Below are 12477 nucleotides of genomic sequence, written 5' to 3'. Positions count from 1 at the left end.
GCTACTAAGCTTTAAAGATGCCCAGGTACTCTCAATTTGTTGATTACACTCTATTTGGTCGTTGTGCGCATGCGCAGCATCTTTGGTTACTATGAAACAGAGTTCTTCGCAATCAGCCATGGAACAAATGATGTTTCTTTGCTTACTATGCTAACAGAACTTTACGGTACTGTGTAAACTACTTGCTTCTGATTGGCTAAAATACCCAAATTTTGAAAATGTTAAAGGCTAATAACTTTCTAATTATGAATTTATAGGGAGAATGTATTTCATTTTCATAATTAGTATACAAAACTTAATCCATCTACCAAATTTGAAAACAACTGGAACAAAATTGTAGACAGTGATCATAGCCACAAAGATCAAATTTTGTACAAACAGATTTCGAGCTTTGTTCCAAAAATGAAAGAAAATAAATATCTCGGATTTATTATTTTTCTGACAAATGTTGAATTTAGTGACGGAAAGCAAATTTCTCAATCATAAAAATACTAGTGAAGACAGGCTTCTTGTAACTCTTGTTTTAACAGGCAATAGTTAACGTTTATCAAACAAATTAAATTTTAATTTAGAGGTCTAGATACCTAATGTCGCTTTTTCTTTGGCTTAATAGCTAAACCTAAATCGCCTAAATAAACTAACAGAAATTAACTGAATCGATGAAGTGTATTTATATTTGCATCGAACACAACTGCGCTGTTTATTGAAAACGAAGAGAAAATTTCAGGTTTTTGCTAATATTATCCAGCTCGGTAAAAATTTGAATCTTTCCGTAATTACAATTCTCCTTGCCTCACTTTTTAGTCAACTACTTCAAAGAACAAGTGCGTGATGGAACACGTAATAAATACATTAATAATGACCCTTAATAAGCGTCTGTTCCTCGGTAGTATAGTGGTAAGTATCCCCGCCTGTCACGCGGGAGACCGGAGTTCGATTCCCCGCCGGGGAGACAGGAGAATTTTTTTTTATGGTGTTTTTATTGTTTGAATTTATTTGTATGATTTTGAATATTTCAGTTCGAAGTCACAGATTTACGAAATGCGAGTTCGTAATTGTGATGTTCATTTCTTTTGCTAGCGTTATAGACCGTGAGAGAAAATTAAATTATATTTGGAATACAATTTTGAGTAATCAAAGCCTGCTCTATAGCCAGAACTGACATTGATAATTACATGACTAATGCAGTTATTAATACCAATATCACTTAATCTAACACAGATTTATAATCAATAATCAGAGAAGAAATTAAAATACATTGAATGATAATTTACTTGAAAAATTCTTCTTTGTTTAGAGCAAAAAGAAAATTTAAGGTCTCACCGAGATTTGAACTCGGATCGCTGGATTCAAAGTCCAGAGTGCTAACCATTACACCATGAGACCTGCTTAGCGGACGCTGCTTATAATATCTATATATTTCATTAGCAGTTGGCCTTTTTCAAATTCAAAATAAACTAGGTGTGATTTGCTTTATGATATTTTAATAACGTCTCGAAAATTAATAAATGACAAATTCATTTAAATGATGAAGTTTACACTAAGTTTTTTTTATTTAATCAACATATTTTATATTTTCGTACGATCTCGTTTTTGTGACGGAAGTAGAGAAAATATACATATATATAATATATGTATATATTTATATATCCTCCCTTTGTTTTCGTTACGTAATGTTATATAATTGCACAGATTCAGAATTACTCAAACTATATCATATATTTCATTATAATTGAAATGTAATCTAATTTAAAGTGTAAATTATTGTTTGGAGACTTTATGGCTTCGTAGATCCGAAATATTTTTTAAATAGCTTTGTTTAGAAATAATTTTTTTCCAGTCACTGCAACGTAGTTGATATGCTCTATGCGGTGTCACTGGAAAATAGTTGACCTATTAAAAGTATAACTTAACTACATAATTTTTAACTTCCTTTATGATTCCATCTTTATGTTGTTAATTATGATTCTACTTCCTTCTGTATAATTATCAGAGATATATTCAAATATCACTGATTACATTCTTACAAGAGTCGAAATAAACTGATATTGATTTATTTTTTATCTAACCTGTGTCAATGTAGCCAGCATCTATACACCGGTTCTATACATACCAATCAACTTTACATCGACCCAGTACTTGACTGATATTCTTTTTATCAATTCCTGAAAGAATGAAAGGCAAAGTCGAACCAGGCAGAATTTGAACTCAAAATTTAAAGGCAGATGGAATACTAATAAGCATTTTGCCCAGCTTGCTACCTTACTACTACTAATGATATTAATATTTTCAAATTTTAGCACAAAACCAGCAATTTGGGGGGAGGGGTAAGTTGAATACATCAACCCTACTGCTCCACTGATACTTATTTTATTGACCCCATAAGATTGAAAGGCAAAGTCAACCTTGGTAGAATTTGAACTCAGAACGTAAAATCACACTAAGCATTTTGCCCGGTGTGCTAACGATTCTGCCAGCTTGCTGCCTTGCTAATAACAATAATAATAATTCTTTCTACTATAGGCACAAGGCCTGAAATTTGGGGGAGGGGACTAGTCGATTACATCGACCTAATGTTTAACTGGTACTTACCGACCCCAAAAGGGAGATGTCCCTGCTACCATTAAGGAAATGGCCATGTTCAATATGTATAAAAGCGATAGAAATTCCATACGGTATGCATAGTGTAAACAATGGAGGTACAACAGATGTACCTCCATTGTTCATCGACTCCAGTGTTTCACTGGTACTTAATTTATCAACCCTGAAAGGATGAAAGACAAAGTCGACCTCGGCGGAATTTGAACTCAAAACGTAACGTCAAACGAAATATCGTTAAGCATTTCGCCCGGCGTGCTAACGATTCTGCCAGTTCGCTGCCTTAAAATAATAATAATTCTTTCTACTATAGGCACAAGGTTTGAAATTTGGGGGAGGGAACTAGTCGATTACATCGACCTAATGTTTAACTGGTACTTACCGACCCCAAAAGGGAGATGTCCTTGCTACCATTAAGGAAATGGCCATGTTCAATATGTATAAAAGCGATAGAAATTCCATACGGTATACATAGTGTAGACAATTGAGGTACAACAGATGTAGTAGAAACACAGACCGGTTTTTTTTTTAAAGTAACTTTTTTATGTGGCAGGTTATAGTGCTTATAAACACTAAGAGCATATAGGGAAATAAATTCCCTTAAATTTGACAACCTCTAGGAAATAGTCGACAGTTTCTGTTATCTTAATGGAGATGGCTACTTAGAAAGCATAATAACCAGTATAAAGATGGATTGGAAAAAGCTCAAGGAGCCATTACCTTTGCTAGTACAAAAAAAAAGGCTCCTCCTTCAGAGTGCTGATTGCGTGATTCTTGCATGTGAAAAGTAATACTGCAGGTCAACAAAACATGAGCCTTGAATAGGAAGAATTTGAGAAAACTAGGAAGAAATGAAACAAGTATACTTTGCTAGATGTGTAATGCTGGTGTGCATTGAGAAAGAAGTACAATGATGGTAACCTTTTCCTTTACTCAAATAATATTTCTTCCAGAACTCTGTTACAGAGTTGCTAGTTCTGGACTAATTTTTTCCAGTGACTTTCTAGTTGGAGGTGCACTAATGTCTTCTATATATTGTTGATATCCACCTCCCCCCATACGCCAGCTTTGTTGATTTTCCAGTTGTACCTGCATTTCTTTTGGACCAGTAGTCCTCTGCAGTCCCTTTATCACTTCCATTCTAATCTTCTCTTGTTCCATCTTCTGTGACCACACTTTGGTCTTAATTTGTCTAATCTGATTAAGGTGACAAGCTGGCAGAAGCGTTAGCACACTGAGTGAAATGCTTAGTGGTATTTCGTCTGGCTTCACATTCTGAGTTCAAATTCTGCCGAGATTGACTTTGCCTTTCATCTTAATTCAATAAAATAAGTACCAGTTGAGTATTGGGGTCGATACAGCTGACTTTACCTCTCCCCCGAAATTGGCTTTGTGCCAAAATTTGAAATTTGTCTAATCAGATCAGCTAATCTTTGTTCACTCACATCCTTCAGCTCTTCATATTGGTAATATTTTTCCAGAGCTCTAATAACCTTTTCCTATAGCCCCTTTTCTTTGATTCACTTCTATTGTAACATTCAAACAACAATTTGTTGTTCTTCCTCCATTTTAATCTCATTCGCTGTTGATTACAAGGCCTGGGATGCTTTTCCACAGGACACCTGCTGGATGCAACACCTTTGCTAAAAGCTCCAGCCTCGTTGACACCATTAGGATTACTTCACATTATTAACATTTCTCTCTTAATTGATGTGTTTAAGGTTACCACCAGCCAGTAATTATATCGTGTTACCATCACTAGACAGGTTGTAGGCCAAGATTTTTGAGAGGCCTGTCTGCCCTCATTCAAGCTGGTTATCATGCACTGATCGCTACTTCCACTATCTATCACTCATATAGTTGGATGGCCATTGAATCTATTGATATCATCCACACTTTTACAGGTTGTGTTATTCATCCAACAAAATCCGCCCTCCTTACCAGGCAAGTGCTTGGTAGGGCTGCCAATTTAATTGCTACTGGCCTGACCATAAAATAGATTGTATTGAATTACATTTTGCCAATAGCACAATGAGTGACCTGACATATAGTTGGATGGCTATTGACTCTGAGTTCATCTGCCCTTTATTATTGTTGTTGTTGTTGTTGTTGTTGCTACTGCTGCTGTTGTTGTTGTAAATAACACTGACAGGAAAGGCATACTCAATTTCAACTTTGTAAAATTACCAAAGTTTTCATATTTTTCAATTACATTAGGATGCATTTGGTTAAAAAATGTTGTCACTTATATAGGGAAACTGTCTCTCTTCTTTGGGTAAGTTTTTCTGTTTTGCTTCATCAACCCTCTTGAAGGAGGAATTTGATGGATTCAAAATTTTATTTTGCAAAATTGTCAGTTTTCCAAAAAAATTAAATAAATCTCTTTGGAAAAAATGATATTGACTGAGGATGAATATAACACAGAGAGTGAAAGAGTGTTTAATTTATACAAAGAATGCAATGAAATAGTGCCAGAGAGGAGAGAAAGAAGTCATTGTCATCTACTTCAAACCAAGTGACTGATACCGAAGGTAAAAATCACATCAGTAAAATCAATTACAACAGCAGCAACAAGGACAACAAGAGGGAGTGACAAGATTAATGGGAGTTTATTCAACTTCAAATCCTTTCCTAGGTTAGACACTTAAGTCAAATTAGTAACATTGGCAACACAGTCAACAAGGGTAGCCAGAGTAGTGTATTAGAGACTTATGTGGACTGCTCCATTACAACCACCATTACAACTACTACATAAACTGTTTAGTTGTGAAGTCATAAAATCTCTCTTGGTTAACTATGGAATGTTGAATACCATTACATAACATGGAAATAAGACAAGAAACAAACTTTAAAATAACAGCAAGACTTTATTCCTCTGCTACATTATACAATGGACTAAATGGATTCTGTTGGTTGTATAGATTATCCATTGTTAGGATAATTCAACTCTGGCCATCGTTGGTTGCAAGTGCTTCATTATAACAGCAGGAAAATATGACATGCTTCAGGAAAATCTCTCACCTCACTGCCCAAAAATGATTTGATAAAGCTATTTATAGGCAAAAAAGGGCTCAGAAAAAAATTGTTTAAGGATGTATTATGCTCAACATGACTGGATCTGAGATCCATATCCCGTGCTATACTCAAACAATCAAAATACAAGACTCAACCAAATGTTCAAAACTCATGTGGTAGGTCAGACAATCAAGATTAACGTGTGGAGTCTATTTATGGTTAGCTGAACATAAAAAGCCAGAACAGAAATGAGTCTTGCTACAACTGCTTCCATAGCAGTGAAGGGTAGTAACAACACCACCAATACCAGAACCACTAGTAAATATAGCAGAGCTACTTCAAACAGCTCAGTTATACTGATAGACATGGAATTATTTCGAAGGGCTTGCAATATTGTTAACAGATGCACTGTAAGTATCCCTGGGATGCAGTAGTATTAATTGATCTACACATTTCAGCATGCTCTGTGGTATACATCCCACAGTGATGATATTACTGGATATCAACGGCTGAAAGTTGGGTTTCCTCCAGATAATCTGTTGGAAATTCAGTCTTCACATGCATGGAGTGACAAGCCCTTAAAAAATTTTACCAAGAGTTTGACTCCTCAACTACCCTCAGTTGGCAAGCTGGATTTTGCTAGAATGCTAATGCCATAGTCCAGACGGTAACACACAACAACATGCAGGCCATGGAGCCACAAATGAGAACTGGATACTAAAGGAGAGCCACTGAGAGTTAAGTTGTCTTAAAAAGAAATTGGCAAGGCTCTGACCCTCTCTGACAACTTGTACATCCTCATGTATGTATATGTGTGATTTTAAATAATTATTTTTTTATTTTTTATCCAGTACTCTCTTAACCGGGATAGTTGAGGAAGATTTGTTGGAAGCGTTGCAGCTAAATGGTTGAAGAGGGAGGAAGAGTGTAAGGAGAGTGTATGACAAATGCATAGTGGTGGTTGATATCGTAGCTGATCTGTCACCGAGTTATTTTCAACTATTCCACTATCTGTCACACTCGCTTCAAATACGTCAGATTACGGCCGAGTAAGCTAATGTAAGGGAGACAACTCTTATACTACTGAGATAAAACCCATCATCGGTCAGATAGCTGAGAACATCTTGAACTGGAGGAAAGTAAAAAATATCAGAAGATACTTTTGTAACTGAAATTGGGAAAAGCTTTTAGTCAATGTTTGTGAAGACATTAATACAAAGCTTGGAAGTTTTGAAGGGAGAAACTTTTTTTTTTTTTTTGATTTAGTCTGGCTGAAGTAATTGTACCGTTTGTCCTCACAAGATTATGTTTTACCCAACAACATCAATAATGAGAGATGAGATTAAACATTTCTGTTGAGAATCAAAAACTGGTTCGATTCCTAAGAAACGGGATCATAACATCAACAATATTTACCCTTATTAGAATTGAATATATTACCATTATATATATAACCATCATATACAGATTACTCTTCTCAGCAACATCATTCTCTACAGCTATAATCATTGTATACAGATGTTATCATTGTATACATAAATATTATTACTGTGTACAGACATTATGACTATACAGATTTTATCGTTGCCTACCTGTTATTCCATTCAGATACTATGTATGTATGTGGGTGGCTGGGTAGGTAGGTAGGTAATTAATTGTGTTATTAATTTGACACTAATGCAATATAATTGACTTATCTGCTCCCCAGAAAATAATAGACTAGTGCCAAAATTTGAAACCAATATCAATATTTTAAAACCATCTTTTACCATACAAATTAATAAATTATAAAAATTCTCAAGTAACTTATCATATATACTGTACGTTTTTTCATATTTTTTTATAACATAAAACCTTTAAGTTTTTAATCGCATCTCTTCAGAATTAGTGTTCCTATTGTTTACACTGGTAACATATATCTACTTATGGTTCCTATTTAGAGCCAAATGGACTAAGCTTAGGAATCTTATACAGTAGAGTATAATAGTGTATTGTAGTGTGCATAATATAATGAATAGCACTGTATAATACAGTATGTAGTATACAGTGTAGAGTGTATTGTCCCGTGTACAATACAGTGTGTAACATAAAAATCATCTATTATAGTCTCAAGCTGACAAATACCCTCTGAGTAGATCTGGTAGATGGAGATTGAATGGAAGGCCATATATCATCATCATCATCATCATTTTAACATTCACTTTTCCATTAAGATGATGATATGTGCATATGTATGTATTTGCGAACATCTTTGTGTTTGTTCCCTACCATTGCTTGACAAGTGGTACTGGTTTATTTATGTGCACATAACTTAGCAGTTTGGTGGAAAATGCAATGGAATAAGTACCAGACTTTTAAAAAAATACTGGGTTGATTTTTTCCATGAGTTGGACAGTTTGACAGGTTCTAGTGAGTCAAAGTGTCAGCAATGCTTCTATGGCTTCATGCCCTTCCTAACACCAATCACTTTACAGAGTGTGCTGGGTGCTTTTTTATTAGCACTAGTGATGACAGCCTTATATTTTGCAAGATGTAAGGGCCTAAAGTAACCCCTATAACCGAGGAATGTGGGATGGTAAGAAAGAGGAGAGGATGGAGAAGTGTGGCAGGGAAAAGGAGCAAAGGAAGGAATTATTAACGGCTGTTATTGAGAAGGGATGGAGTTAAAATGTAACAGAGTGGGTTTTGTAAGGAGATGGTTCTAGGGTTATCCAATACCATAAGTATCAAGTATGGATAGGAAGTGTGAGTGAAAGGGGGAAGGAAGGGAGTAATGGACTAGGGTGATGAAGAATCTTAAGTCAACCATTGAAGGAAAGAGAGATATGGGAGTTCATTGGAGTACATCAGGGATAGAAAATGAGAAGGGAGTTGAGGAGGCAGAGAAGCCATGAAGGAGATAGGAGTAAGAGACAAAAAGACAGGGCAAGGTGCAAGAAGGAGACACTGGAGGGTGTCATGGGGGTAGAAGGAAGAAGAGAAGAGTGTGAATGCTGCAAAAGCACCCTAGATGGGTAGTAGTGAGGAGGGAGAGAGGAATTGGAGGAACAGTGGGTGACTGCAGCAAGGACATGAAAGGCTTAGAGGCATAATGGCAGGTATCAACTTGTCAATGTCATCAAATCATTGTCCTTGAAAACTGTCCTCCATTAGACCAAACAGGTAAAAATTAGAGGGCACCAGGTCCAAGTTGTAGAGTGGAGGGAGGAAACGCTGACCAGCACAATTTGCCAATTGCCTGATTTGTTGTCAAAGATGTGTAGTCATGTATTGTCATGGTGAATGTGAATTGTTTCTGGGTTCTTGTTTGGTCTCTTCCAAACTATTTCAATGTCTCTGTTTTTATGTACCACTCACTGTTCAAGATAGTCACCTTCCAGAAAATCAAAGAGAAAGAAGCCCTTGTCATCCCACATAAGTCACCATGACTTTCTGAGCTGATGTCTAGCTCTTGAACTTCTTAGGTCTTGAAGAAGAGGTGATTCCATTCTATGGACAGAGCCTTCATTTCCCAATCATAAAGATATAGCTACATTTCATTAGTTATTACCAGATCAGAAAAAAAAAATGTTTTTGTTGGCTTCAAATGCTCCCAGCAGATCAGAGTAGACTTCCAACTTTTAAATTGGGGCACAGCTGCTGAGGCACTCACTTTGTCCACACTTTCCAATACCCAAAGCCTTCTATTATTTCCTGTCATGCATTGTAACCACAGATCAGTTGTGCAACCAGCTGTGGAGCAGTTGTGACTCAGCTTTCTGCACAAATCAATTTGTCCACTTGCTGGTGATTCATGTGAGTGATTGCAGTTGATGGTTTCCCACCACATAGTTTGTCGTCAGTGCTGATTTTCCTTCTTTAAACTTCATCATCAATCTTTGCATATTGTTATTGTCAATGGTGTCATCTCTGGAAACAAACTTTTGTGGATGTCCAACAGCATGCATCTCTCCTTTGGCAAGAACTCAATAACAGTATGTTGCTTCAGCTTGGAACCCATTATCAGCCTGCAATGAAATAAAACAGGGAAAAGAGGTACTAAAGAAGAAGAAATGTTTTATTTGCATGTTCAGTTTTTACAGCTTATGCCAGTTAATAAAAATGATATGCCTACTTTTGCATTACTTTCAGTGCAACTCTCATACCGTTGAAAAACATTGTTTCAATGAAAATTCATTATAAATATACATTGCACTAATTATGTTAAATAATTGGGAATGAAGTTGTTCAGTTTGGATATTTTATATAAGTTTTATCCAACAATTTAGGGTTTATGACTTGGAAATGGATTTGAGCAAAAATAAAAGGAAGTGCTGACAACAGCTGGAAAACTGATTGTTGGACATGTTGAAGCATGTGTTAAGATCAGTTGTGATTGCACAACTTAATGTGTGGTGTATGTAATGGGGGGGGGGGGTATGGTAGATGTAGCACTCCCTCCTTACTAGTGTTAAATTAGAAGCAGTTATATTTGTATTTCCTTTCAAGAGAAAAATCAAATCTGGCAGCCATTGTTTGTTGGTGCATCGACATTAAACAGTTTGATATAAGCAACTAACTAATATCATCTTTGAAAACAATCATGTTAGTTTGTTCACTGATCAATCATACAACAGGACAATTAAATGATTTATGAGTGCATGAATAGTGCTGTGCTATACTGATTCATTCATACATGCAAAAATACACATACATATATGCATGCACATACATATGCACACAAACCTACATACATATAACACACACACATGCACATACACACTAATAGACACATATATATGTAAATATACATATATACACACACACATATATATATATATTTATACATGTATATGTGCATGTGTACATATATATATATATATATAGATATAGATACACATATGTATATATATACACATATATGTATATGGTAGATTGGTATTATATATGTATACAGACATACACATGCATAGACAAAGAGTTAGCAATCAGGAAAATACATGTTTGATCATGATCAACAAAAAAGCTTATTTTCCTGAATAAAAAAATAAAATATCCAGGAAAACAAATAAAAAAAATCAGATGATAAATAATCAATAAGTAATCAAGGTAATCAATGTAAAGGGCCATAAAATTGTCTCATTATATAAACTAACAGTGTTTAAATTGTGTGATAGTCTAATACTTATTCTCTCTCTCTGGTCTCCATTTAATAAAATCAACTAAATCACCATCATTTTAACATCAATACGTTGACAACTTCACTGTAACTATTGCCCACATATTCACCCCTTTCCTTCATTATCATTATTAGAAAATGCTGAGTAACATTTTATTGGGTGTAGTGAGAAGATGATGGTGACCTTACAGCAAGGAGAATAGTGACCTAGCTATGTGGAGAAGGAAACATTAATCTTCATGTAGGGAGGAGTAACTAACTTTTCAAGAGTAACTTCTGTCTATACACTCTCACTTTGTTAGACCAAGGGATTAGCAATGGAAGTCAATGTCCTCTTTGCTTCAGATGTTGGGTCTCATGGGAGCAATGACAAGTGATCGAGACCTCTGGCGATTAACTGTACTTGAGAAGACACATAGCCAAGTGAAATTGTGGTCAAGGCTAGTACTGGTGACATGTAAAAGGCACCCACTCTTGGAGTGGTTGGAATTAGGAATGGCATCCAGCTGTAGAAACCAAGCCAAATCAGATTGGAGCCTGGTACAATTCTCCAGCTTACCAGTTTTCAGTCAAACCATCTAACCCATTCCAGCATGGAAAATAGATACTAAATGATGATGGATGATTATCATCATCATCATCATGAACATTTGTTTCTTCTCGGTCTTTTTAAATATACTCTAATTAGTTAATATATCTCTGAAACTCCAATCTACCCTAGATATTTATCACTGGGTTTAAAATGGCAGCACATCATTTTCACATGGCAAGATAAAAAAAAATACATATATATAAATACAAAATTCTCAATTTTATATCATTTTATCTTTTTACTTTGTTCCAGTCACTGAACAGTGGCCTTGCTGGAATACCACATTAAAGGGTTTTAGTTTAACAAGTTGTCCCCATTATTTCTTTTTCTGTTAAGTTTGGCATTTATTCTATTGATTTGTTTAGTTACAGGACATAATCAAACCAATACTCATTGTTAAGGGGTCGTGGGGGACACACAGAGACACAAACACACACACACACTCACACATACCCAAACACATAGATATACATACATGTAGTGAAACTAACACCTCGATCGCCATTATATACAAAACTAGCTACCGCCATTAGATACAAAACTGCTATCACCATTCTTCTCATTTAAATATAAACAAATGCGGACGTAGCGGAAAACATCAACCTTGTCATCACGTGACTGATTATTATTTGAAGCGGCAAATTCTTCGAACCGTTCCCGCCAGAACGCAAACTGACCAATCACGGCCCCTCATAAGGTCACGTGATAGAGTATTAAACTGAAGCCTTCGGGAGCCGATAGTTTGTTATAAATAGCTTTAACTCATACCCAACAAATTGGTCTCTGTCCAGTTTCTCTATAGAGACTGTTCGGTGTACCACACGACAGCAGCAGCAACAATCAGCCAGCGACCACTTCAACAGCTTCGTCCAGCCAACGATGACCACCGCCGTCGCCATATCAGCAACACGTTTCTACGACTACTACCAAGCAGCCTCAATCACCACCAGCGTCAACACGACTTACTATGTACACCAAACCAAACCTCCGCGGCACATCTCTCTCTTCGATTCTGTTAGGTGACTCAGCTTCACCACGATAAATAAACAGACGAGAGTTCTCAGCCAGCGACGAACATCTGTATAACAAGAATCACGGCCTGGCATCGATGCCA

General features: G+C 36.0%; 2 long non-coding RNA genes and 2 other non-coding genes across 4 annotated transcripts in view; 2 read left to right on the top strand and 2 right to left on the bottom strand.

Annotated features, from left to right (window-relative positions):
- The first annotated feature begins 880 nt into the window (after positions 1-880).
- Trnad-guc (transfer RNA aspartic acid (anticodon GUC)) lies at positions 881-952 on the top strand. The gene has a single exon. It is a non-coding gene; the product is annotated as a tRNA-Asp (tRNA).
- Positions 953-1314: 362 nt separating this feature from the next.
- On the bottom strand, positions 1315-1386 carry Trnaq-uug (transfer RNA glutamine (anticodon UUG)). Its single transcript has one exon. It is a non-coding gene; the product is annotated as a tRNA-Gln (tRNA).
- A 588-nt stretch (positions 1387-1974) lies between these two features.
- On the top strand, positions 1975-11296 carry LOC128250126 (uncharacterized). The gene is made up of 2 exons (XR_008266250.1): positions 1975-4064; positions 6465-11296. It is a non-coding gene; the product is annotated as an uncharacterized LOC128250126 (long non-coding RNA).
- Positions 5446-12477, bottom strand: part of LOC128250125 (uncharacterized) — a 38748-nt gene continuing 31716 nt past the window's right edge. Inside the window, exon 2 of the long non-coding RNA XR_008266249.1 lies at positions 5446-9620. This is a non-coding gene — a long non-coding RNA (uncharacterized LOC128250125). The remainder of the gene's footprint in view (positions 9621-12477) is intronic.

The sequence above is a fragment of the Octopus bimaculoides genome, chromosome 19 (genome assembly GCF_001194135.2).
Source record: "Octopus bimaculoides isolate UCB-OBI-ISO-001 chromosome 19, ASM119413v2, whole genome shotgun sequence".
NCBI classification, from domain to species: Eukaryota; Metazoa; Mollusca; class Cephalopoda; order Octopoda; family Octopodidae; genus Octopus; species Octopus bimaculoides.
The sequence above is the reverse complement of the archived record's forward strand: the minus strand, read 5'-3'. Positions and strand labels throughout refer to the sequence as shown.